The sequence below is a fragment of the Plectrocnemia conspersa genome, unplaced genomic scaffold (assembly GCF_051122295.1).
Source record: "Plectrocnemia conspersa isolate PC_06_02 unplaced genomic scaffold, ASM5112229v1 ptg000012l, whole genome shotgun sequence".
Classification (NCBI taxonomy): Eukaryota; Metazoa; Arthropoda; class Insecta; order Trichoptera; family Polycentropodidae; genus Plectrocnemia; species Plectrocnemia conspersa.
The window spans coordinates 22,492,452-22,518,487 of NW_028277176.1; the positions used below are offsets into that span (position 1 = coordinate 22,492,452).

Here is a 26,036-nt window from a genome sequence, read left to right on the forward strand (position 1 = left end):
CAATAAGTGGGCCGTTTTTTTAATGTTGTATAAGTACATTTTTGAAAATAATGAGTTAATGTCTGATAATAATATCCTCTTTTTATATTTATAATCACACAGTCAATCGTGCACAATTTCCTCATAAATTAATCAAAATAAGTTGAACTGTAAAATGTAATCGCAGGAATGTTTTTGTTGAAAGTGGAATAATAAGTCCATTCGTAATAATCCTAATTGATGAGTTTGCCTTACATACCTCCTATTCACCATAAACACTTCACTCTGCTAAGTATACAGGAAAAATATAATTTAAATATGAATAAGTTTGTTATTATTATTTATCTTAATAAAGTAATTTAATTTTCATACTTGTTTATAAATTCATTATAATATAACTGCAATTATTTCTTAATGAACTCGATTATTTGTTTACTTACTTTTCTTCGTTTTACTTACTTTTCTTCGTTTTACTTACTTTTCTTCGTTTTAATTATTATTTTTTACATTAAAAAAAACATTTTAGAAAAGCCAACTTCAATTAAAATATAAATTTAAAATTACTATTGTTTATATTTTTCATAGCTTGTTATTATTGAAAGTGTATAAGTCCATTTGTGGCTAAAAAATCGTTTATTTAACAAGTTTATAGTTTTAAAACCATTACCCGAATTGATTTTGAGTCGATTTAAACGTAAGCCTTTAAATATCTCAATGTATGAATAAATGCACTTATACCACTATCAAAAAAACGACCAATTATTGTTATGTACGCTATTATCGCATATCATGTTACAACAGTAGATTAACAACGATAAATAATGCATATTTATTTTATAATCGCAAAGTATATATTTATTCCATAACACGTTGAATACCAGAACGATAGATTAGTAAAGGATGATTCAACTTCATGTTTCCAAATTAAAAAAAATACGTTAAAGGATATCTTTGAATTTTTTTATGTATTTCATTAATTATGAAAAATAATATCAATTAAATGGCCGCCTCTGGACCTTTTGCAGCAGCCTATCCTTTCAATGTAATTTTCGAAAACCTTTTCGTAGATTATCTCGGCTATAATTTTATGGATATTTGTTTTTAGGTGCTCCAACGTTTCGGATTTATTAGACCCCATAAAAAAATCCAACGACGTAAATTGCATGATCTTGGAGGCCAGTTCACGTCACCAAAACGTGGAATAATGCTACCTTTTCACGTAAAACATCCAATGTTGCATCCGATGTGTGGCAAGTTTGTTGAAACTACATAGTATATTCAACATCAGTAGAGATCACCATTGACTGTTGCAGTCCGACCTTAGTCTTTTTCAAAAAAGTAAGACCCAATGATGCCGCTTGACCACAATGCGCACCAAACAGTCACTTTGTGTACATGTAATGGTCTGTCGTGAATCACATGAGGATTTTCCTCGCACCATATGCAGACATTTTGCTTATAACGTACCCAGAGAGGTGTAAATGTGCCTCATTTGAGAAGAAGATTTTCTTTGAAAATATCACATAATATGCGTAGATTCTTCGCTGTCTATGGTCTCTGCGCTTTAGTTCTTATGTTATCTGCTTTTTTACGGGTGTTGGTGCAAGTCCAGATACAAAATGCGCCAAAGGGAGCCATAAAAAAAGCCCAAAAGTTGCGAACGCCGACGAATCGACGATTCCGGGTCTTTGGTCACACATTCACTTACAACAGCAATATTCTCGGCTGAACGTGCACCACGATGATGCACAGGCCTTACCCTATCTCGAATGATTCCAGTCTTCATTTTTTTTTCACTGCGTTGTGGATTGTTCGCTCAGTAGGACGATGACATTTACACAGTTTGTATAGAAGTATTAGTTCTGTAGAACAATTGAACAATTTTAACGCGTTGAGCGATTTATTTCGTAAATGTTTTATTGCAAAATAACATTTGATCCTTTGAATACGCGTGATTATTGACAGCTGTCTGATTTATAGTGCTGGCAACATAGGAAATTGTAATAGGATCATCTTGCATAATTAAACATACATTGAAATCAAGGCGGATATTATAATAAATAAAATAATATTATTAAGTTTTAATTGATATTTCATTTTTAATTATTAATCTTGACATTCGTACCTCACGAACAGAAAAACAGCCCTGTGTACTTACACATATGGGTACCGCCCCTCATGGTGATTGACCAATCACAGGGTAGACATTTATGATCGCACATTGAACGATGTTTTTGTACACTAACAAGGTTCAATTTTTCACATGCAGCTAAATATTTTTCAATTTCTTTTGCATTTGTAAGATCAGAATTAGTAATTCTAATTGAGCGTCACGTTTTATGTTTTCCTAGCTTTTCCTAATCTCATTGATTAATATTGTGATATCTAATATTGAAAACGAATAGTGTAAAAAGATGATTGTATAATATAAAAATGTATGTATAATACATTACTAAATACATATTCAAATAACATTCGAAGTATTGAAGTTGTTTGCCAATCACATAAATATAGATCGATCAGATCAGTTAAACAAACTCTCACGTGATTGGTTCATACGTTTATGTGCGGTTGTGTATTAGTAGCACCCATGATTCGGACTCTGGTTATCGTATTTTCGCGAAGTTTTGCAAAATTTACTCGCGCACGAAACTCTCCTGAAGCGTCGCTTCCGAAATAAACTCAAAAATGTAAAACGATGAATTTAGATTGCAGCGCACGTAAGCGCGTAAATTTAATACAATAACGCTAGTTTGCCGTTGCGTTAATTTTCTTATATGTTTTTACTCTTCTTTTTTCAAGCCATTTTTTTATAGCGACACCGCCTCCTTCTTGTCTTCTTCTGTATTAAGGCACTTGTTCGTATTTTAACGCTCGTCTTGTCTGCCGAGTTTGTCTCGTTAAAACTTCTCTTTTGTATACGCATATACAACGCAAACCCGAGAGAGGCGCTTCTTTATCGAGAGACGATCTACTTGTTTTTATTTTTTATTTTACATACAAGCGATATTTACTTAATTTAGTATTTTTTTAATGCGACATCGGCGTGTCCCGATCGTTTTTAACGCGCCACGTTAACCCCCGTAAATCGCCTTATCTTGTGTGTTCTCTCGTGTTTGGCCAGTTTGTAGACACAACCAAATTGGACCTTTAAACCATTGTTGGTCATTCAACGCAATCGAATGCATATTGGCCGGCGCACGTTATCTCGCAATTTGACGTTATTTTAACGCTGATTACGGTAGTTTCCCTTTATGACTACATTACTTCGACGCATTAATTGCGTGTGTGTGTGTGTGTTGTTTTTTTATGTTGTTTTAATGATGGATACTTTGTGGATGATTATGTCCGTGTACATAAACTCGGTAGGGTTGGAGTGGTGCGGTTACGCTAGTCCCCACTCGCGATCGATGTCGTGACCCTCTCGAGGGCCGCGGCGCTCCTTTCACACCACGCCTTTTCAGAAATTCTCGCGAAGATTATCTTTCTTCTTTGGATGTTGTGTAATATAACTTTAATCAACAAATTCAGCTCAGAAATTGTAAAATTTGATTCTACTCCGAGAATCGAACGTGTAGTCCCTTGGGTTATAATCCGGACTTCTCAGCGAATCCCAAATGTGTGGCACTGCTTTTATATTTCTGTCGTTTACGTTTATTGCGCAGGCTCTAGGCGACGCCGTTCGGTCCTCATTATCAAAGGTTGAGATTGTGTTCTTTCAGCGAATATCTTATGCCGATTGTCTGCTTGTTTTTTTTTGAAAATCAAAGTGTGGAACAATTTTATTGTGTTCCTCTCGATGGATCATCCCGTTCGCGTAGATTTATCAAGATTTCAAAGCGACATTTATATTATATGTATAATATAATATATGTACACACACGTGTTTTACGACAACATTTACGAGCGCACATATCATCACATCGCTAGTAATTTGTGTGTCGAGAGCGAATCGTTGCGATTATAATATAGCAACGACCCATAGCAACCGACGCTCGTTCGGTCAATTATTTCAACGGTGTCAAACCGGCGATGATTCTGCATTGCAAAATTGCTGGGTTGTCGCTTGGCGATAAGTGATTGTTGCACGTTAGATTTTATAAGGACCCGATCGCACGTGCGCGGCACGTGTGAACGTCGCCGGATCGATGATTCTAGGGTCGCTCGCTTCGGGAATGTGGGTATTTCACGCCCGCGTCCTGCAGTTGCATTAGGCTTGCAAGGAGTTTCAGCCCATGGGCAACTGAGATCCAACCCAGCCTGGCGTTCGCTCCGGAGTACTGCGCACTCCAGCTCTAGGCCAGACCTCCTTCCTTGGTCGTCGCGATTGACGACCGTGGAAGGGTCTACCGTCGCGAAATGCTGTTGATGGTCTCCGGCATAGCTAACCGATTGGAGACGGAATTGGATAGGGGAAATGGAGGGGAGGGGTGGTTTGAGGGCAGTCACGCTCCGCCTACCGTAAGTCTCTCGATAGAGAATAATAAAAGACAACCTGAAAGAAAAAGGAGTTCTCTTTATCATCTACTTTTTATTTTTAAGTTTTTAGTTTGGCTAAGATCGAAAGGAGCACGCGCGGGGCCCCTGATGTTTTTGAAAGTCTCCTGTATTAGGACTCAGTGAAGCAATTAATGAAGGATTTAGTGGTTCTACGAGGCTCCGGAGATGTCTCTAGCGGAGCTCTGTTGAACTATGTGTGAGCGCTGAAAGATGAAAGCAATGAATCGAAAAAAAAAACAATTAATTCATATAGTAGTTGCGACTAGCGCTTTATTAAGGGAGCGAACGTCTTCACGGGCGGAATATGCCTCGCATGACGCTTCATACATCCTTGTAAGATTTCAGGAATGCGGATCAATCGCTTTAATTGTAAAGTTTGTGTAATTCTATCGCTACACGAAGTAGGCGTTTTTTTATTATGCGACACGTACAGAGCGTATACGTTTCGTATTATATAATGGGCGAGGAGAGCAAATTGCTGCAAATTAAAAAGGAACGCCATTCGCTCTAGTCAGTTTTTTCAACACCGCAACACAATGCACGGACATGTTTTAATTGGTTCGTTAGAATCGGTTCAAAATTGCTTGTTCCCATTGTTGCATGTATCAGGGTCGATGTGTAGTGCATTCATTCTTACATTATTTGCTATTTGACCGCGCAATTTAGGCATCCTTATATACAAGCGAAGAGTTCTTGTAAGAATCCATTGCTAATTGTCTCTCATCCTGATAAAAAATTTAAAGCAATCGATATTTGCATTCTTTCTACTTTTTTACGGATTAATAAATCTTACAAACCGCATACTATTTGTGAATAACTAATTCTACGACCTATGAGTGAGGTAGTATGCACTATGCTATACTAACTATCATCTGATATTATTATAAAAAATCCTTTAATCGATAATACGCGTCAATGTGTAAAAGTCTCAGTTATCAATGAAGTCTCAATTTTAGCATATGTGCTATTTATAAAAGATTTTTTTAAATCCTTTGCCAGGAAATGAAATCCCAATTTTAACATATGTGCGATTTATAAAATATGAAAAATTTGACAACAATTATTAAAAATGAAAAGTGAACCCTTTCATCGGAAGTTTTACAATGTGATTGAAATTGTTTTTTTTTTAAATTGTAATTGTTCAAAATATTTTTCAAATGTTGTACAGCTTGCATTTTTTGTGACTGCGTGTTTGAATATGTACCAAACCGATATAAACTGATATTTTTTTCTAGTTTAGCTCCAGTTTTCGTTCCGACAATAATAACGTTTTTTTTCGGTTCAGTTCCGGTTCGAAACCCAGAATTTTTATCAGACGTCTCAGAACTTACGAAAAAAAGGTTTTGGGGTAATTGACAGCTTTCTAAAGGCTGCGTGGCAAGTGTGTTCTGAAACAGACCATTGTTGTTTTGCCAATTTTTAATGATTATTTTTGAAACCCTCCTCCCCTCCACCACCACAAAATCGATCAAATAATGATTCAATCGCTTGGTAATTCATACATAAGATTCAACAAATTAACAACTAGGCGATGAGCAATCAAAACAAAACTGTTATTTTTGCGTATGTGGCAAAACTTCTTAATAAATTAAATTTAGGACTAGGGGAATTCAGCCTGATAGGTTTCTATTGCGAGCTATAGTACAAAAGTTTTTAATTGCATTTTCTTCATTGTATTTAGTGGAACGTAGATTCATTGCAGTAAAAGTCTGCTCACCTTTATTTTAATCTTCTGTTGTAACATATCTTAAAAACTAAACCATGCCTAATCGTAATGAATTAAGAAATGGATATAATCTAGCCGATCAGCGAAAACATTTACTTGTCTCCGTAGTATCGTGTTTAAAATGTACCTAAATTTAATGACGTTTACGGCTCCTCAACATAAAATGCCTTCTGCTATGAATTTATATGTAGAGGAGTTGGAGTAGGTATTTTTTTCTATCGATTTCGCAGCCCAGGTTCGACTACATACCCATAATCAATACTATTACTGAATTATACTTTTCGACGTTGTTTATATTTATATTTTGATACAGCGTTGCATTAACGCTTCAATTCTCACAATAAACAATTCAATATCAGGTAGCATGCGATGACGCATCGTATAGTGTCGTACTTTTATATAATAACTTGGTCAATAATCTCCACCTCATCTAGTTGCTAATTCCGACAACATTGATATTCCTGGTCTCACCATTAAACCGATCGATCTTCGACCATCATGTCTATTATCCAACAGTCCCTTCGACGGTGGGCGGTTTTCATTCCGCGCATATAAACACGTCGGCTTTAAGCGTGCAGGTAAATATATGTGCATGGTCTAGCGTTAAACTGTTAGACTGTACATATATTTACGAAATAAATAAATAAATAGCCAGTGAGAGCTCGCCAGTCTTGATATAGGTTCAACTTTCCTAATCAATAGTTTGAGCATGCGTTATTTCCTTAACTCCGGGGAAATCGGAAATCAAAGTTCTCATATGCGATAAAAAACGTCCTCATGGAAATTTAAACAGCGCCAAGATTTTTAAATAATATATCAATAAAGCCATTATAACAATGCGACGCGAAAAAAATACGCGCGTGTGTGTACGACAAACAAACGCCAGGCGTTGTCAGATGATAATAATGCGATAGGTAGAAGAGGCGCGCGACACAGCAGACAAGGCGGTGCCAACGCAAGGACGCACAAATTTTCTTTTCGTTTTGTCGATTTTTCCTTCTGAAGCCACCACTGTGCTCTGTTATAACCGCACACAGTCGACCGGCAAATTGTCGCATCAAATATTTATTCTTCGGATGGTATGTTGGTCGGTCGCGGGTGGATAGAGCTGGGGGTGTCGGAGGACGTGTCCAGACGTGATCGATCGAATTTTTTGACGCACGATAGCGACACGCAGTACAATGAATCGTGGGACGGTTGTTGTTATTCGCATCGTTATCGGCGCAGACGAGCTGTGGCAAGACGGCAAAAGTGACACACTCGCTTATCGTAAAATTGAACATACAGGTACTCCACCAAACGCTATCGAAAGATCAGTGTTTGCGGAAAATGAAATAATTCAATAGTAGAATATTTCTGCTTTCTCGAAATATTCGATACTCTCCACAACAGCAGCTCTAAAAACGGAGTCACTCTATTTATTTTATTAATTTATTTAGCTAATATAGCTAATTGTTTTCACACTAAACTATTTAATTAATCTTGATTCCATTGAGAAAACCCGCTACTAATATTGAAATATTATACAAATTCAGACCACTATACAATATTCCCCTGGTCGTACACATTTGCATATACCTAACTATCCTTAATTTGTCTCTATTGGTAATATTAAATATATGTACATATTTATTTATTATTAAATACTTATTAAAATACGCTGGTAACATATAATTTTGGCGTTTATATAAGTTATGAAAGCACCAAATTAATATATTTATATTTACACAATTTTTACGATATATAACAGCAGCTCGAATTTGACAAAGTATTTTTATTTTGAGTTGTCTCTTAAATTGTAAAACGACTGTCTTACCACATATTTCCATATGGAACGCCAACGGTATATCGCAACACACACAGGAAATATTTTTTTCCCAAATAACATATAATAGACATCTTGCCAGTCTCCCAAACTCATTTTACTGAAAAAAAAAATACTTCAGAATACTTGTATACTGTGTTTATACCACGAGACACCCAGACGAAACTGCACACGATGGCACAGCAATAACAATATTCAACATTACGAAGAAGAAAAATTTCACGAATAATTCCTCCAGGCAACTAACATTTTATTCCAGGGGGGAAGAGGGTAAAAGTTGGTCAGTCAGTGGTCGTTTTTCTAATATTTCGATTTCATTATGATTCATAGTATTTCAATAAATGACATGCCTTTTTCTGGCCAAATTCAAGGGGGCAAATGCCCCCCCCCCCCAATGACATTTCTGGTCTATAATCTTATATCAGAAGTCAATAGTAATATCGGTAACGATAGCTACATATTTTTAAAGCATAGTGTAATATCCAAGTGCAGACAAACTATGGAATAATATGCGAGATGCGATGTCTGTCAGTACTTCTTCCGTTTATTTTTCTATACTTTTTCCGCTTTCATTAAGATTTATAGTATTTCCTTAAATGACATCCCTGTTGACCCAAATGACGTTCCCGTTGTTCATTCTGGGATCCTGCAAGAGCTAAAAAAACAGATCTTTAAACGAACAATAATTTCCGAGGTGAAAAATTTCATGACCATATTTGCCAGTTGGACGGCGCTGCTCGTGCTTAAATAAATTTCCAACACCGTGTTAAATATAATCAAATGGCACCCCCATTCAACGTAAATGGGGTGCCCTCCTTCGAAGTCATCAGCGTCCCGGGCTACCGCCCTCGGGCCAGCCCTGATTAACGCAATTGTTAAGTCTCGAGATCTCTCTTCCATTGTTGGGCCTTACTTTCGATACAAGTTTGTATTTATTTTCATTTGTTCGAAATTGTTGAAACCCCCACAGTCTTTAAACTCTTGTTATAATGGGCGTTCAAATATTTTATTCAAGTCACGCACTCATCTGGTGCTAGTACTAAAACACACGACCGGTTTTATGCACTTGATGGTACTATACAAATCTCTCTGTACTTTCACTGGCGATTTATATTAGAATCGCTGGATTATTATTATACTAGAAACTAGTTTTCACACATGAAAAGCAAAATGTGAACCAAATTTAGAACCAGAACCGAACGAAAATATTCATATCTGAGAGAGCGCTCGTTCATTGAATATTTTTATTGCCGCATAATAAAATATTCTCAGTTTTAGAAAACTTTTAATTGGAAATCGCTATCATCCTTGAGTTTTGTCACGTTTTTCCTCCGTTAATAAACATATATGTTTTATATAATCTAGAACCTAATTAGTGTTATATATATTTTTTTTTCTGAACAGACACAAAACTCGCGTGCGTAGTTTGTTAATTGTTTCTCGAACGAGCCGCCGCATTCCTTCTTCTTCCAATTTCATTAGCTATCGATTTTTCGAGCTCGACTCCCCCGAGAGCGAGAGTTATACATAACGACCATCGACTAATTTGATTAATGCGGATCGGCCGCGGTCTTGCGCCATCTGTTATTAACTCGATTATGATGTCCAGAATCCGGACGCGCTGTCATAAAGTATTAAAAATTATCCCCAGCGCGCGCTGCATCGAAAATATAGATCCGCTCGTTTTGTGCCCGAAGGAGAGAGAGAAGAAGGGACGGGAACCGGAAATTGGCTGGTGAATTTCGGACGGAGGAAACGAGCCGAGGAGGTGGAAGCACACAGGCAGGGTCGATCAGGCACAAAGGGACGCGCGCATAAAAAAATCAGATAATTCGGAACGGCGTCGTGTATGGAATAAATCGATTCAGATGGCAAATATGCTGGATGAAGCAAAGTCGACAAGAATACAACGCACTACTAAAACGTTTTCGACTACTTGACATTTTACATATTTTTCTCGAGAAATTTTAATTTTAAACTATACCGATATTATAGAAATATTCACATATAATTGTTTGCCTTGAATATTACATACCAATATAAACTTGGGTACTAAAATACAACATATTTTCAAATTTATACTACACAATAACCAGCTAAAAATACCTCATTTCTAGAGAACTTTGTATAAGTTTGTTTGATTTGTTTTGATAATTGATTAAAAATTTGAGCAGCTATGATGTACCGAATTCTACATAAAATTATTAAGGGGTGTGAAAATATTTTCAGATCAATATTTCTGAATTATTATTCAAAACATTTAATTTTACTGACCCACTTTTCTGTTAGCATGTTTAGTTTATGTTTCTGGTTAACAAAACTAAATTACATTTTAAGAGAGCAGATTTTTGCGATCGTTTTTTTATATACTATGTATATATTTTTGTGAGGTAATTTAAATATGCTAAGACTATTTTTTTATAATCTGCCATTGTCGTGATTCAAATTTAAGCTTAATCTTTACATTTAAAATGTAGTTAAATTAATATTAATTTAATTGGATTTTTTTTACTAAAATTGTATGCAACTGAAATATTGCATTCGTTTAATTGTGTACAATTATTTTTTTACAAGTTTATTTGTAGACAGTGCATCTCTCCATTGTTGTAATTTTGTCATTTGTTCTAAATACAACTCTACTATGATATTGTAAATTTGTTTTAAGCTTGTTTTTTTACAAATTTAGTTGCTCTTTGTCTTAAAATATATTTCTAGGAGTTTTAAAGATACAGCTAAATGGATATTTGGTTGTAATATGTATAATTAGCATATAATTAACGCTTAATTTTTGCCCTTGACAGTTAATGTATAATTAAAAGTTTCAAAAAACATGATGGAAATGATGTTGCCAGCTAAATTGACATAGAAATCTCTTTATTATGCCACTAGATGCGTTAAATAATTTACACTGGTTGTACATAGAATAGAATTTAAAATATATTTTGACTGAAGATTTTTATTTATTATATATAAGTTATGGCTTCATTGTTACATTTCCTGAATACATCTAGAACTTGAAAGTTTTCTTCTCAGTAGAATAATAATATAAAATAGTTTCAAGTCGCCGAAGCTCACCGCTCGAGATTTTTACTGCTTCATAAATCATTTACAGTGGAACCTCATTTACAGTGGCTTAATTATTTAGGGAAAGGTGCTCGTATTTCAAAGCATACTACAAAAATAATAGAAATTGTAGTAGATTCGTTTCAAAGCCAAAAAATATTAATATAAAAATGATTAATTCAAAAATTCTTATACCACTGATGGCTCAATGAAATCTTTTTCTTTTCATAGAATCTTAACTATCTAATTAGCAAAAAATTGACATTACATTTTCATTGAATAGATTCATTGCTCGCACGGTGATTTTACACGCAATTTTGCATTGTTTTAAGATATCCTTAATCTTATTTGAAACGGGGGGGGTTTTCAGCCCATTTTCCCCTTCCTCAGGCAAGATCTCTCTAGCATCATGCCGTTACTAGCGATGCAGATCTATACATTATTTGCGTTAACACAGTCAGTTCGAGAGCGATCCATATTATCATTATTCATAATTGAGAAAGAGATTGCAAGTTTGGGTTTACTATTGTAGCTCTAAAGTACACGATACGGATATACGTTCGATATATTTATCATTGATGAATAATGATGAAATGGAAAGCTCTAGAACTGACTGTGTTAACGCAAATAGAGTATGTGTTCTTTAACCGTCAGCACTCCTGGCTACAGTTTTCTCCAAGCAGAACTGGTGGTTCTATTGGTAACCCCGTGCTTTATTGACGAATTTGAAATGATTTTTTTCAAAATATGTATATAAATTAGCACTTAAAAATGTCGAATCTTCTCTGCTTAAACATTGATGTCACCAATAATGTTTCAGCGATTTTAACGAAATCGACACTGCACATATTGTTGATTGCTAATTTAATTTTCAGTCTTCTTTGTAATAGTTTTTAAATCTTCTGAATATCTGTAATTAGTACAATGGTTGTTTTTCTCAGTGATAGTTCCACATATTCATATTCTGTTGCACTATAATCGTCATCATCGTAGTCATGTTTCTTTCTTATTATACGTAATATGTACTTACAATTATACAAGTTTTCGGAAAAATTCTCGAGAAATTGTGTAATCACTCGTAAAATTCAAATTCAAAATCAAAATTTTTACCTTTTCTCGAGCGAAACACAACTGGTGCAGTTGCAGTGTCGTGTGATATACACGTGGTCTGTATGCAGTGCACACGTGGTTTGTATGCAGCGAGCAGCTGTTGGCCGCTTGGCAACGGCAGCTCTCCGAGAATAGTCTGCGTGTTGCGTGTCATGTCGGACGATACGTCTTGTGTAAAATTATATTTCAGAGGACGGCTCGCTGTCAAATTTGCTAGCGGCGAATACGTTCGTAAAGTTTTGAATATTCATGTGTACGAATGTTCGCGAAAACATACAGGCGCACGTAACAGGTCATGGTCGCTCCTAGATACTTTTTGTAAAGTCAAAATTCGAGAAACGATCCATTTCGTCCGTTCCCACGTTACGTAACTACCCAAGTCGTCTACGTTAGCATGAAAATGTCCAAAAAACAGATGCCCGTTTTATCGACTCCGCCCCGTCGAGTGTGTCATTCTCAAATCCATTCATTATGCAACGCTCGAACGACGCTCGTTCGTCATCCAGGTATATATAAAACGCTCCGTATGTCGGTTAACTTCAGAACCTTGAATCGTTTTGAACGATTGCGTGGCCATGCATTGTCGTGCCATCGTAACGTGAAAAGCACGCGGTCTTGCAGTTTATATGCACTCGACGCGTGTAGTTCGGATCGAGTTGCGAAAGAATAAGAGACGAACCCGTCTCTAGACTTTTTCGGACAGTTGACCGACATCGGCGCCGCCCTTTCGCAGTGGGTGGTAGCTTTTCCCTCCTCAGACACTGCTGCAATTAACAGTTTATACTTCTCATCTCGTCGCCCCTCTCTGTTTCTGTCTCACCCCGGTTAAATTAATTTCCCTCCCGCGGAGGCGATTGATTCGCCGCGGATGCAGGAGGCGTCAGTCGTAGTCGGATTGTTTCTTTGTTTTGTTTTGACGCCGATCAATTTGTGCGCCCCGGGGGCGACCGAATTTTAAATCGGCCCGCACTTGCGCAACCAACCACTCACTGTGTGTTTCGTCGTCGCGTTTACGCCCCTAGGATCGATCGCGCGACGCGTAATCAAAACCGAGGCTTGGGAATAACGGACCTAAATTATTAGAGCCGAAGGTGTGTCGGAACTTTTCGACGAACGAAGGCAGGAAAAAGTTTTTTTAATATTTTTGAACGCTGGACATCTCAGATCTAAGCGTTTAAAAATATTCTAAAATATACATCTAATTTATGTGTCATGTGTTCCAAGTTTAATTGAAATTGCTCCAGGGGTATCATAGTTATGCCTGATCATACAACACACATCCATAATTTGTATGTACATGTATAGTATTCTATGTATATAATAATTTATAATCAATATATGTCGCTGCAGCTGTGAACAGTTTTTAATAATAACGCATTTTTACTACAAGTCTTATTAAATCATTTATAAAGCATTACATGAAAACATTAACTTTTGTTTCATTTAGCCGGTGAACGATTGCTTTATACTATAATCATTTACACCTTGCATTATTATTATTCATAAATCTTATATTGTCAAACAAAGCTTTTGGAGAGTTAAAAAATCTCTGTCCCTTTTCTCACTACCTGTTTTGAATGAATGCAAAATGCAGAAACAAATAGTGGTTCAAATCCGCTGAATGCGAATTTAGCTAAGATAAACCACTGAAAGAATTTGCAGCGGTTGTAAACCATTTTAAAAAAATCGTAGAAATTAAATTTTTAAAATAAGAAAAATATGAGAATTTTAAAGAAGTAACGCTAGTTATGACAATTCTATTTTCTCTCTCGCACGTGAACAAAGAAATCCTACTAATACAAGTCGTTCCATTTATGACAATATATGTCTTATAAAGCCAACGAACAATTAAAATTTACAGAAGAGTTAAAAGGATATACGTTAAAAAAAGCCATGTATTAACAATTTTTAATACAATAATAATACATATATTATTGTGAAGCTTCTCGCGCTCTTTGAAATGACATTGAGATGTGACTTCTAGAATTAATATCAGACATACGTAAAAATGTAGATTTTATAAGTGTATATAAGGAATTTTTAACCAGATAAATTATAGTTTCTTTTTTAAACCGGTTGTCTTAAATTTGGATTTCATGATTTTTTTTCAAGTTTATGTGCACATACATTTTATCAAAACCTAATGAAAGATACACATTTTGTTTATAAGAACACATTTTTGTCGTTTAACATACACAATTTTGAATATTTAACATTCACTAACCCTATATTTTGTATTCAAAGCATTTCTTCTGCGGTCTTTTCTATATGTACCTTAAAATTTTTATTTAAAAAATATTTACATAACTACGATATATTCGTTTTCCATAAACGTACCAACCTTTTCAATTTTTTTTGAAACACGTTTTTTCATGTTTATTTTGCGTGCCCTTTGGTGTGTACGCGTGCATTAATTAAAAGTTTTTCCTCCGCGCGGTAAACACGATGAATATGTTCGTTATGAAAAGATTGATGGAAATGGCGTGGGCGCGTATTTCAGCGTTTGTATGGATTTTAGTACACCATATCGTGATTAATTCTCAGCTACACTCTCCACTTTTGTCATTTTTTCATATTCCGAGATAATCTATTTTGCTTTTTTTCTTCATTTCTCCTCCTCTCGGGGGCTCGAGCTGAATTAATCGTTTCAAATTTCCGCAGGCGATAAGCATATTAAAATCTACCGCTTAATGGGATTATTAAGATCTCGTTTTGTATGCGGCGCGCTTTTTGTGAGACTTCTGTTTCGTGGAAGGGGGAGGGATCAAATTGGGCGCGATCGCATACAACACGTCCACAATTGAACGAGGCTAAGTCTTGTTTTATACACCTAATCCTCGATTTGCGCGAATCGATTTACCCCCCCTTATTAAGGTTCGTCCCTTTTAAGGTTTCTTACTCGTTACTCAATTATCCGCCTAATCGATCTTCGTGCGACTGCAGTTAGTTAATTAAGTAACCGTGGCTCGAGCCGTAAAATAGATACCGCCACTCTATGCGGGCTTGAAGTTCGCTATCTGCCGGATCTTGATACTTTGTCCAGTGGATATCTTTTGAGAGCGCGCGCGGTTCCCCTTTCGGCGATAAAGCTGAACTTTGCGAGAAGTCCATATCGGGCGCCGACTTTGGCTTAATCGACTCGAGGGGGCTAATTATCGGATGACGTATTATTTATGCGCAGTTTTCTTCCTTTTTTTTGCGTTTCTTCTGCTCAAGATGCGCCGGATGGTTAACAATCCATCTTTCACCCTGGACGTCCGAGTCGGGGCGAGTCCATGCATTATTCATGGATACCGGGATAACGATCTGGCGATATTTTAAGGCAAACGAACGCTGGTGTTTCTCCTCTTTTTGCGTTTTTGCTAGGAGAGCGTCGTCGGAAGAATCTCAATTAAAACCAGCGCCGCCGCGAATTATTGTCGCCGATGCTACAGCGACAATGGTCGACTTTCTGCGTTTCCTATATTTAGCCTTTCGTGAAAGGAGGGGTGTCGGCCGAGGGAGGCGTCGAAGCCTTTATAGAGCACGTGGCTCCTTCCTCCGCCAGCTATTTCCACAACTTTCCTCGGCAGATTGGTTCCTTTGTGCCCGCGCCCGTTCGCCACTTTTATCCGAACACCTCGCTTCCTATTTATCGACTGGTTTCGATTCGTTATTTATACCGCTCGAAACGCGGATTAACGTCGAAGCGGTATTGAAGGCTTGATTAATTTTGAATCCCGGATACATTTATTCGATTTTTTTATATGTTATAAATTGCCTGGATTGAACCTTTGATCGTAATATTTCAACGGAAAAAGAGAGTGTGTATGTGTAATAGATTAATAAAATGGAAAATTGCTACATAGATTAGTTTGCTATACTCAAATGAATAGATTTCGCGTGTTTGACCGTTTGGTCTAATGGAAAATATTCGTCGGAAAAATGCGAAGAAGGAACATTGATCCGACGTTTTTCCATGGCGTGACCGGACGCGCTCCGAATTCGCGGGCTACTACCGGCAGATTCTCGCGCCCTTCGCAAGAACAAAGAAAAGCCAGTCAGCAGCCGCGGTTAACCCGAAAGGAAGATTGATACCGTTTCAGCCGAGCGCCCGTTATCGGCGAGGTTCTCCTTTGTTATCCCTTCGGGCTCGCGGTGTCGTGTAGCAGCATTACGCACAGTAGATATTGAAATGCCCTCGCCGGAGCGGGCACGTGCGCGGCCCGACCACGTGGCCCGCGGTGCCGGCCCCGTGGCGATCGATAGCGCAACTTCCACCCCTGCGCGCCCTCCTGCCGCCCTTCTTCCCGGGTCGCCCCCTGCTTTTGCCCCGAACACTTTGTTCCGCTCTCTTTGTGTCCGTCCGAACAGCGAGCGCCGCGAGATTTTTCTTTGTTTACGTGTTGGCGTCCTAGCCCGACTAGGCTAGGACGGGCCCTAGTTCCGCGGGGCTCCCCAGGCAGGGCCGCGCCCGCGCGAGCCTTTGTTCGCGGGGCTGCGCCATGGTGCGCTGCGACGCTTCGTTAACCTAGCTGAAATGTTAGCGTCGCCTTTCGTTCATGACCTAATGAGTCGATATCGTGCGCGACCGAGGTATGATTCTAAATACGCTCGGAGCTTTCTAAGCTCGACTTTGATTGGCAATTAACGCAGAGGGTCGCACCGCATTTTGACGGACGACTCTATCGATTCGGATTCGGGCCATGCATTGCGCCGATTCGTCATCTACTGACAAATATATGTATAATATAACACATATCGGACCGAGGACATGAACGGATTGTTCTGAAACTGACGAATACAGTGCATGCGAGAAAGGTTTGAAGTGGCGCAAACTCTCCTAGAATAGTGCTGTTTGTGAATTACGCGATCATGAACACTAAATTGCTAGCAGCAACACTTGTTCATTCATACACGTAGAAGGGACTGATATCTATCGCGAAGGCAATGCTATACGTTTATTATTACTATTAACTACAAGCAAACATACCGAGTATGCTACTATATGTAAATATATTTCAGTCAAACTATGCATTGCCTAGTCAACGTATGCATTGCCTAACAGCCAATTACATTATACACGGGGCAATAAATACACTAGTCAATGGATACATTAACCATTCGGACGCAATTAAAATAAAGGGTTTGCCATCATCTAATCGCGCAGCAATCTAATTTTTTACGGTCTTGCTAATTATAATCTGAAATAACCTTAAAATTATATTACTTATGTTGTAACTGTTCGGGTTTTTGTAATAATAAAATACGATTTATTATTAATCCTAAAATTTGTATTGTTTTTTTTTATTTCTTTATATAGTCATACCTCGATTTGCGCGATAGATAGGTTCCGCGAAATTTCGCGTAAGTCGATGCAGAGAACACAAATGTGATCCAAATTCAGTTTCCAAACTTTAAAAAATCACAAATTAAAGATATCTTCAATTTTTTTTTATTAATCAAACGTTAGATGTATTTCATTAATTATGAAAAATAATATCATTTAAATGGCCGATTTTAGACCTTTTGCAGCAGCCGATGCTTTCAATGATTTTTTCGTATATTTCGGGCGGTATTTGACTATAACTTGGCGGATATTTATTTTTATATGTTCCAACGTTTCGGGTTTGTCGGCGTAGACACGACTAGTAGCGTAACCCCATAAAAAAAATCCAACGGCGTTAAATCGCATGATCTTGGCGGCCAGTTGACGTCACCAAAACGTGAAATAATTTTACCTGGAACTTTTCACACAAAACATCCAACGTGTAGCAAGTTGCTCCGTCTTGTTCCACACAATCAATAGCTTTGATTTCGTGTCTAAAAAAGTGTTAGCATGCGCATATAGCGCTCACTATTGACTGTTACACTCCGACTTTCATCGTTTTCAAGAAAGTAAGGTCCAATGGTGCCTCCTGACCAAAATGTGCACCAATCACTTTTTGGACATGTAATGGTCTCTCGTGAATCACATGAGAATTTTTCTCGCCCATTTTGTGTATTAACATACCCAAACAGGTGAAAATGTGCCTCATCAGAGAAAAGGATTTTCCTTGAAAAATAACCATGTTCTTCTGGGCTTAATTATTGTGTATCTAAATTTTATATGTATGTAGGTGCGAGTCCAGATGCAAAATGCGCCAAAGAAAAGCCCAAAAGCTGCGAACGCCGATGAATCGTCAATTCCGATGATGCACAGCCCTTCCCTATCTATCTCCAATGCTTCCAGTCTCTCGAATTTTTTTCATTACGTTTCAAATTTTTCGCTCAGTAGGACGATGCAATTGATCATAAACTTTCCATAAATTGCAATACACGGTTAGTACAGAATTGTTATTTCTGTAGAGGAATTGAACAATTTTAACACTTTAACTTAAAACAGCGGTATTCTCGGCTGAACGAGCGCCACGATGATGCACAAGCCTTACCCTATCTTCAATACTTCCAGACTCTTCAATTTTTTACTGCGTTGTATATTGTTCGCTCAGTAGGGCGATGAAATTTACACAGTTCGTATAGAATTGTTAGTTCTGTAGAACAATTGAATAATTTTAACGCGTTGAGCAGTGGTTAAGCGATCCATTTCATAAATGTGTTGTTGCAAACTAGTATTCGACACTTTGAACAAACGTGATTATTGACAGCTGTCTGATTCACAGTGCTGCCAACATAGTAAACTTGAATTAGATCACCCTGTACAAAATTGAAGCAATGTTACAAAAAATAAAAATCCGCGTAAATCGAGACATACAAAATTGGATGATAGGTTACAAATAAATCGCGTAAAGCAAATGCACAATTATATACATATGTTAATATTTACATTCTTGTATATTAATACAACAAAATACAACGCGGTGAAAATATTATTTACTATTACTTTACAATAAAAATATAAACTGTTGTATTCTAATCTAACCTGTTCTTTCGTAAGAATTGGTTCAAAATTATTATTATCAGAGTCATATCTAGCTTTCAACGTTTGGTCCATTCAAGACTTGTAGACAGTCTCCCTTATTCAATGTGTTAAAAGAAACTGAATTTAGTAAATAGGCAAAACAAGGAACATTGGTTGGAGTAAAATTGTATCTCTCACATATAACGGCCTTTTTTTTGATCAGCGATTTTTTAAAGAAAAAATGTTTAGCACCAGTAAACTCGGCTATTTCTCATTTATTTTGTAATAAAAATAAAGGAATTAATGATTTAGTAGAAATTGTTAAGAAATAATTTATGATACAAAAACCGACATTAGTTCAGAGTACATTTACAATTATTATGTTTTATTTAAAATTTAATTTGCGTAACAGTTTTATTTAAAAATATGCAGCTGTGTTTATGTATGAAATTATTCATAATATTTGCAATGGCTCGTTTACGAAATCGTGCTATGAACAATGCCAATATCAATGATTCATTATTTATTTTTTTCGTGTCAAGATGAGTAACTATAACACTAATGTTACTCAATGATTGTCAATTTAAAATCTAATCTAGTCGATCTAGCGTTCCGAAATATTTGCGATATTTACAATTCTTATCAAAAAAATATTTAATGTATATGCATATACAGGTAGTATATAGGATTGGGGCGTCGTTTCGCCTCCTCGTGTAATTATTTTATACTTTAGGAAGTAATTTATTTTTATTTTAATGCCACAAGGGACCGGTGCGAAGCACTTCGCATTATCATTTCGTCGAATATTGGAGATTTTAAACGCTTTCCTTAGTTTTTTCTCTCCCTCGTTCGAGCGTAATTTCGCTGCTGTACTGAAAGTAATTAATCCCTCGTACCGTCTTCCGTCACAAGCAAACAATATTATTATACACTGGTCGCACGCTCTTCTCTGCGGGGTGACGTTTCTTCGCCGAATAATATTATAATAAAATAAAAATAAGGTGGGAAATCCACGTCTATAGTTTGTAGGGGGAACGCGATTGAAGAATTTTTCATTTATTTATGTAATAAAAAACATTGCTATCTTAATAAATTGCCTTTTAATTGACAACTTGGAGATTATAAAGGTGTTGGAAAGTAATATTAATAATAATTATTCTTATTAATTTCGATCTTTGACACAATTTAATACAATTGATCATGGATACAATACTTTGACCTTTTGGGTGATAAACTACGACTGATAGCGAAGTTCTTTGTTTGTTAAAATTAATCGTTTTATATTGAAATAGAGTTTTCTTTAACTGACATTAAAAATTAAACCGGGCAATGACTAATATTCTTGATTTTTATTAAATTCAGGGATGTACGTAATCGCTAAATAAAGTGAAAATCAATATCTGACATATTCAGAAAAAATAGTTAAATAATATCTAAAATATTAATATTTTAAAATTGAATAGATTTTACAAATTGTTTTTTTAATCGGGCTCATATGATTGGCTACTACTTCATGGAATTTATTTATTTTCATAACACCACTGGTTGCTATATAGATTTTTTTATCTTTTTAGTCCAATATAATTAGTTTACATGATATTAAAATAAAATCTGATTTTTATAAGTATGTTTAGTATATGTGATACAAAAAATTGTATTACGCACATGTGCGTAGTGAAGGACACTGTTCTATATTATTGCAATAATAACTACGCATGCGAGATGAACGTATTCTATTGTGTATTCACAGTTACGCTAATCTGTGAATTCGAATGGAAAGTTTCCTCAATCGTTTATTTTTATCTTTTTCCATTCGCTGCGTTTTTTTTCTGAAAGACTTCAACGCTTCATTATCTACATTTTCACCTTGATAGCACACGGTGTAATCATACAATGATGAAAATGGTGCATTTTCTTATCCAATTACATGATCTATTTGAAAGGCTTCCGTCGCGCGATCACAAAAATAGCGCAGCGTTGACACAATCGCACATTACGCGAAATGTTACGTATTTTTTAAACGTAAATATCAATCCACGTCTCCAAACGCGAAGCGATCTGGACCGAAAACGGCCACCCGACACAGTATCGGGTTGCCGAAACTCGAACGCCCGTAATGGTATTTCCTTTCCCCCGAAAAATCCTCACATTGTGCAGCAATATAAAGAGCGATCGCCCCTAATGAACAAACAATAAATAACAAAGGCAATTTATTCGTGGAAGGGAGAATCGCGCACCGGCGACTCGGCGGAATTTTCATCGTTAATTTATGTGAGAAAATCTCGCACACGCACGCGATGGCTACACGTCTCATTGTGCTTTCCCTTTTGACGCCGGGTTTTCATTATACTAATTGACGTATCATGACGGTGAACTGCCTGCTGCTCAGCAGATCGAACGCATCTCGAGTGAGTTAATTAATGCGTCGACAGAGCTATAGACGTTTCATTTACACGTCACGTATCAGATCTAATTTTTATTCAATAAAGTGTATACATTAAGTCCGTTTCTCAGCATTTTTTACCACCACATCTTCATTCGTTCTTCAAATTGATGAACGAATCAAGCGTCTTTTTTATTTAATGTACGCAGTGAGAAATGTTTTGTGCTGAGTTAATCTCTGTCATCGATATTGTGTATTGGAATGTATGTATCAGAAATGAGAAGCTATTCGAACCCTATAAAAAATGTCTGTGCAGATCAGCAGCTCAGGTCGGAGAGGGCCTTACGAATGCTAAGGAATCGATTAAATGTCAGAGTTAGTGATTTTGATTATTTTTGAAAAAAAAAAAACATTGTAAAACTCGAAAAACACTTTATTTATTAAATAAACATTAATAATAACAAAAAGGCATACATTAAATAATTAATAATTTATTCATTTTGTTCCACGTTGCAAAAAGGAATCTAGATTCACTTGTTTGATCTCTACGTTTATTGCGCAAAATTTGCTGATAACTGGCAAGTACAGCACTCACCCGCTCGTAATTTTCGTCGTTCTCTTCTAATAATTCCCTGCATTAATTGTGAAGAGAAAGGGCGAACGTTTTAACAGTTAAATTTCGCACGGGAACAGGTTTGGGAACGTCATTTTCTAAGGACGTATGGCAGTCCATTTCCTGCAGCTCTTCAATAGTCAAGTCCATAAATCAAAAAATTGGTAAAGTTTTATATGGAAATCTGTAATGGCACGAAGATTTTCTAATTGGTAGATCAACAAAGGTTTCAATTTTAATTCTCCGGATGCATTTCCACCGAGAAGAAGAGTTAGACGGTCTTTGGATGCTTTAAATCCAGAAGCAGTCTTAAGCAGAAATAAACGTACGTGTTGGCATTCGTTTCCAATAAAGTCCAGTCTCATCGACTTAAAAATTAAATTTGGGTAATAATTTCCCCTTTCTACAATTTCACGGAACTCCATTAGATATTTTTCAGCTGATTCACCAATCATTTTAAAGTTATGCAAGTTTGATCGTTTTCTAAACCGATCAAACCAACCTTTGCTTGCTTTAAATACTTCTCCTCCATGTTGAGATTTTAAATGATCCCAAAGACTAAGTGATTTATTCATTCATTCAAAATATTCAATATTTTTTTTAATTTTCAGTCGCGATATAACGAATCCGCACTCGCAGGTGTCGCGATCAATGGGGGGCTACCTGCATATGAATTAAAAAATAATACAAACCAAAGTTATAGATTTATTGATGTGTAACATTGGCAGTCGATTTTTTGTTTGACCTTTTCGTCCGACACACTAAAATCGTCGATTCGGCGAAAAAACAGCACACCGTGCGCTGGGAAATGCGTGCGCGCGTTTGGTTTGTAAATAATTCTGGGCCAGGCGGGCGAGGCGGCGGCGGGGAGCGATGCGAGGGGGGCGCCGAGTCCAATGTCAAGTTCAAGTGCGGTACTCGCGCGGGTGGCGGGGAGCGCAGGCGGAGGCCGAGCCCCCCTATTAATAGATCGCCGTACGGCCGCCTATGGCGCTGCGCGAAACGCAATTCGGCGTTCGCGTCCAAAACGCTTGTTGATATGTCGACGGGTTGAAAAAATTGTATTTAGATATTTAAAATATGTTCATTCTTTGAAAATTTGGCCTCGTTTACATTATGTAATACTAATGTCTCGGTGACTCATCTCAGCTTCTAGGTTCAAGCTGTAAAAGGTTTCGATGAGATTTTTGAGGTATTCTAATTAAAATTCTTGGTAGCTCTTCTCAGCCTCAGCTTGATTATGCTGATGACTTAACGCCGAATAATTCTTTTTCATTACTTCATACGTGACTTAGATTTGTCGAAATCACACCATACGTACAGCTGGGAATACACATATTACAGCGCTAGCTACATTCAAAACCGTTACATAAGTACATATGTATATACATATATAGTAGTAGCAATCACATTTAGTTAAATGGTCTAGTCTCTGTTGGCTGCTTGGCTCTCAATCGTATCCGAAAATTGCAGCCAGAGTGCTGCTCGACTTGCCAAAATCTGATTCCAAATGTTTTCTCTGAAGCGGATTATTGCATTTTATTAATAAAATCTCCGCGGTTTGGGTAGAGAGAGGGGGAGGTCTATCTCCAGTTGTTTGTGATTTTCTTTAACAAATTAGGGCTGCAAATAGACTGCGTAAATTACGATCTTCCACAGTGGCTCAATCGGTGTTTCTTCACTACCTGCAGTTTGCACCGGAGAGAGCCCAAAGTTGTAGAACGGTTCCTTTGTTATATTATTCGTTCCCTTATCTTATCTGCAAGCGGCATTTTTATTGCGCAATTTCCGGTTTGGTGTTTTTAATACAAGTTGTAAAGTGCTTCTGTTTATGGGCGGTCGTTTTCTTGTCGATTATGACGTTATCTTTTAGCGAATTAATTTTGTATACAAGCGCGAAATAGTAAATGAATATCCACATACCCGTTTGACTTTTATAGATATTATTATAAAAAATAACTTTCATTTGACGTGTAGTGTCATTTCATATATTAATTGCACATTGTATGTCAAGAAAATGATCGTTAAATTATATTTTAGTTATGTTACATAATTTTTAACTGCGTGCGGCCGAGTGTATCAAAACATATACATCTACCTTAATAATTTTCTGAAAAAAGTAATGATTTTCCAAATAGTGTTTTAATAATGGTACAACCGCGATTGTTAGCAATTAAATGATCTTATTAAATTAATTTGGCTCAATTAACATCGATTTACATCAAAATAATATGCCAATTAGACGTTTAATTAATATCGTGTCTTGCACTCGTTTCACGTCAGAGCCGTCAAAAAGAATAACGTTATTAACACGAGTTAAAAGTTGGTCGTCGTACACAAAATTATCTCCGGCAAATATTGGAATAATTCTACCGTGTCGGTCGGGGTCTTAAAATTATCATATCACTCCAATCCTGCGTAATCCTGAGCTCGCGTGTAACTTGCACTCAGCTAGACGTATACCAAAAATACAGTTTAAAATCGGTTTTGAGCGAATTTGCATAAATTCGTACAAGGTCGGGCGACACTATCCGAAGCCGTAAGGGTTGAAATTAACGTATTACGTTAAAGGGTGGGATTGTGAATTATTATCATGGTGTCGTCGATCCGTATCGGGCGTCGAATTTCTGACAAGGGGTCACTATAATGCTATAATGCGAAGCTCGCGCGTCTACGAAATCTAGACAATTTGTTTAATATGACCCCTCAGACCTCGCGTTACATAAACAGTTAACAACGGGCTTCCTTGCCGTTGTTCCCTTTCAGTCGTAATTAGCGATTTCGAAGCGAAGCTATAAACGCGTCGTTCTCCCGGGCTAATTTATTGTGCGTTACTAGGATAATCGCTCTCGAATACGCTCTTACCCTAGAAACGCGAAATCGCTCCATCACTGGAAGCGTCTTCGCAGTGCTTTGAATTTAATTTGTATTTCGTCTGCCGCTCGTGCCGCGGTCGTAAGTGAATTGGTTTCCGTCCCCCTACCCCCGAGGGTGACTGACTCTTTCGTCCCTATGTATCTATGCCATTTTTCCCTTATATTTATGAGACGCGAACGCTCATCCGCGCTCGCCTTTGAATTAAGCATGTGTCTTTGTTTCGCGTAACGATGTTCTGTAACGCATATATTTTGAGAAAATTTACGTAGAAGCCGGTTTTGCAGGGAATTGTTGTAAATACTTTTGGTACCTCGACTTACGAACCGCTATACATACGAACTTGATATCTCATTTTGCCCTCGACATACGAACCGTGATACACTGCGCTTTTGCACGCGCCGATAATATCTATCCGAGCGAAGTTTGTTGTTACCACGTCGTATTTATATAAAACACGACACAAAGAGTAGTGTGAGCGACGCACACTGTATGTACATATTTGCTTTTTTGTGTATCTACTTCGGTATTTATGTAATCAATAAGATGTATGATAGATACAAGAATTAAGTTCGTAAATCGAGGTATGTGCCATTGCGAGCTGTGAACGTGTCACATCGTTCGATTTCACATCATCCTATAAGTAAAAGTTCTAACTTCTTGTGTTTTTTTATATATATTATTTATTCATTGTAAAATTAATAGTGAGCCAGCAGACTGAAGTCTAAAATATAAACCAGTAATATATATTTTATTATTAAACTATAATTAAGATATCATTATGTCTGACGTAGATTATTTTAATTTTAATTATGCGAGATAAGGAAAATCAGGGAAAACCCAGTCTGTGATGATCAATCGAAATTTTTATTATAAAATAATCTTTAATTCCGAAGGATTGAAATTTAAAAACAGGAACTGACTTATATCACTGGTGCTAATTTAATATAATGTACAGACTGAAAAATTGTCCCGTTTGAATGAACCCACATTTTCTTACATAGGGTCTTCCTGCGGTATTTTTTTAAAACAATTCAGATATTAATTTCGTGAGATCGAAATCTGCATTACAAGCTATATTGC

General features: G+C 36.8%; 1 protein-coding gene and 2 long non-coding RNA genes across 4 annotated transcripts in view; 2 read left to right on the forward strand and 1 right to left on the reverse strand.

Annotated features, from left to right (window-relative positions):
* LOC148228628 (max dimerization protein 3-like) overlaps window positions 1-26,036 on the forward strand; it is a 182,375-nt gene that overhangs the window by 6,252 nt on the left and 150,087 nt on the right. The window lies entirely within an intron of this gene.
* LOC148228629 (uncharacterized) lies at window positions 12,006-19,078 on the forward strand. Its single transcript, XR_015811535.1, has 2 exons — window positions 12,006-18,751; window positions 18,795-19,078. It is a non-coding gene; the product is annotated as an uncharacterized LOC148228629 (long non-coding RNA).
* LOC148228630 (uncharacterized) lies at window positions 22,615-22,898 on the reverse strand. Its single transcript, XR_015811542.1, has 2 exons — window positions 22,825-22,898; window positions 22,615-22,742 (listed from the first exon to the last, which is right to left on the reverse strand). It is a non-coding gene; the product is annotated as an uncharacterized LOC148228630 (long non-coding RNA).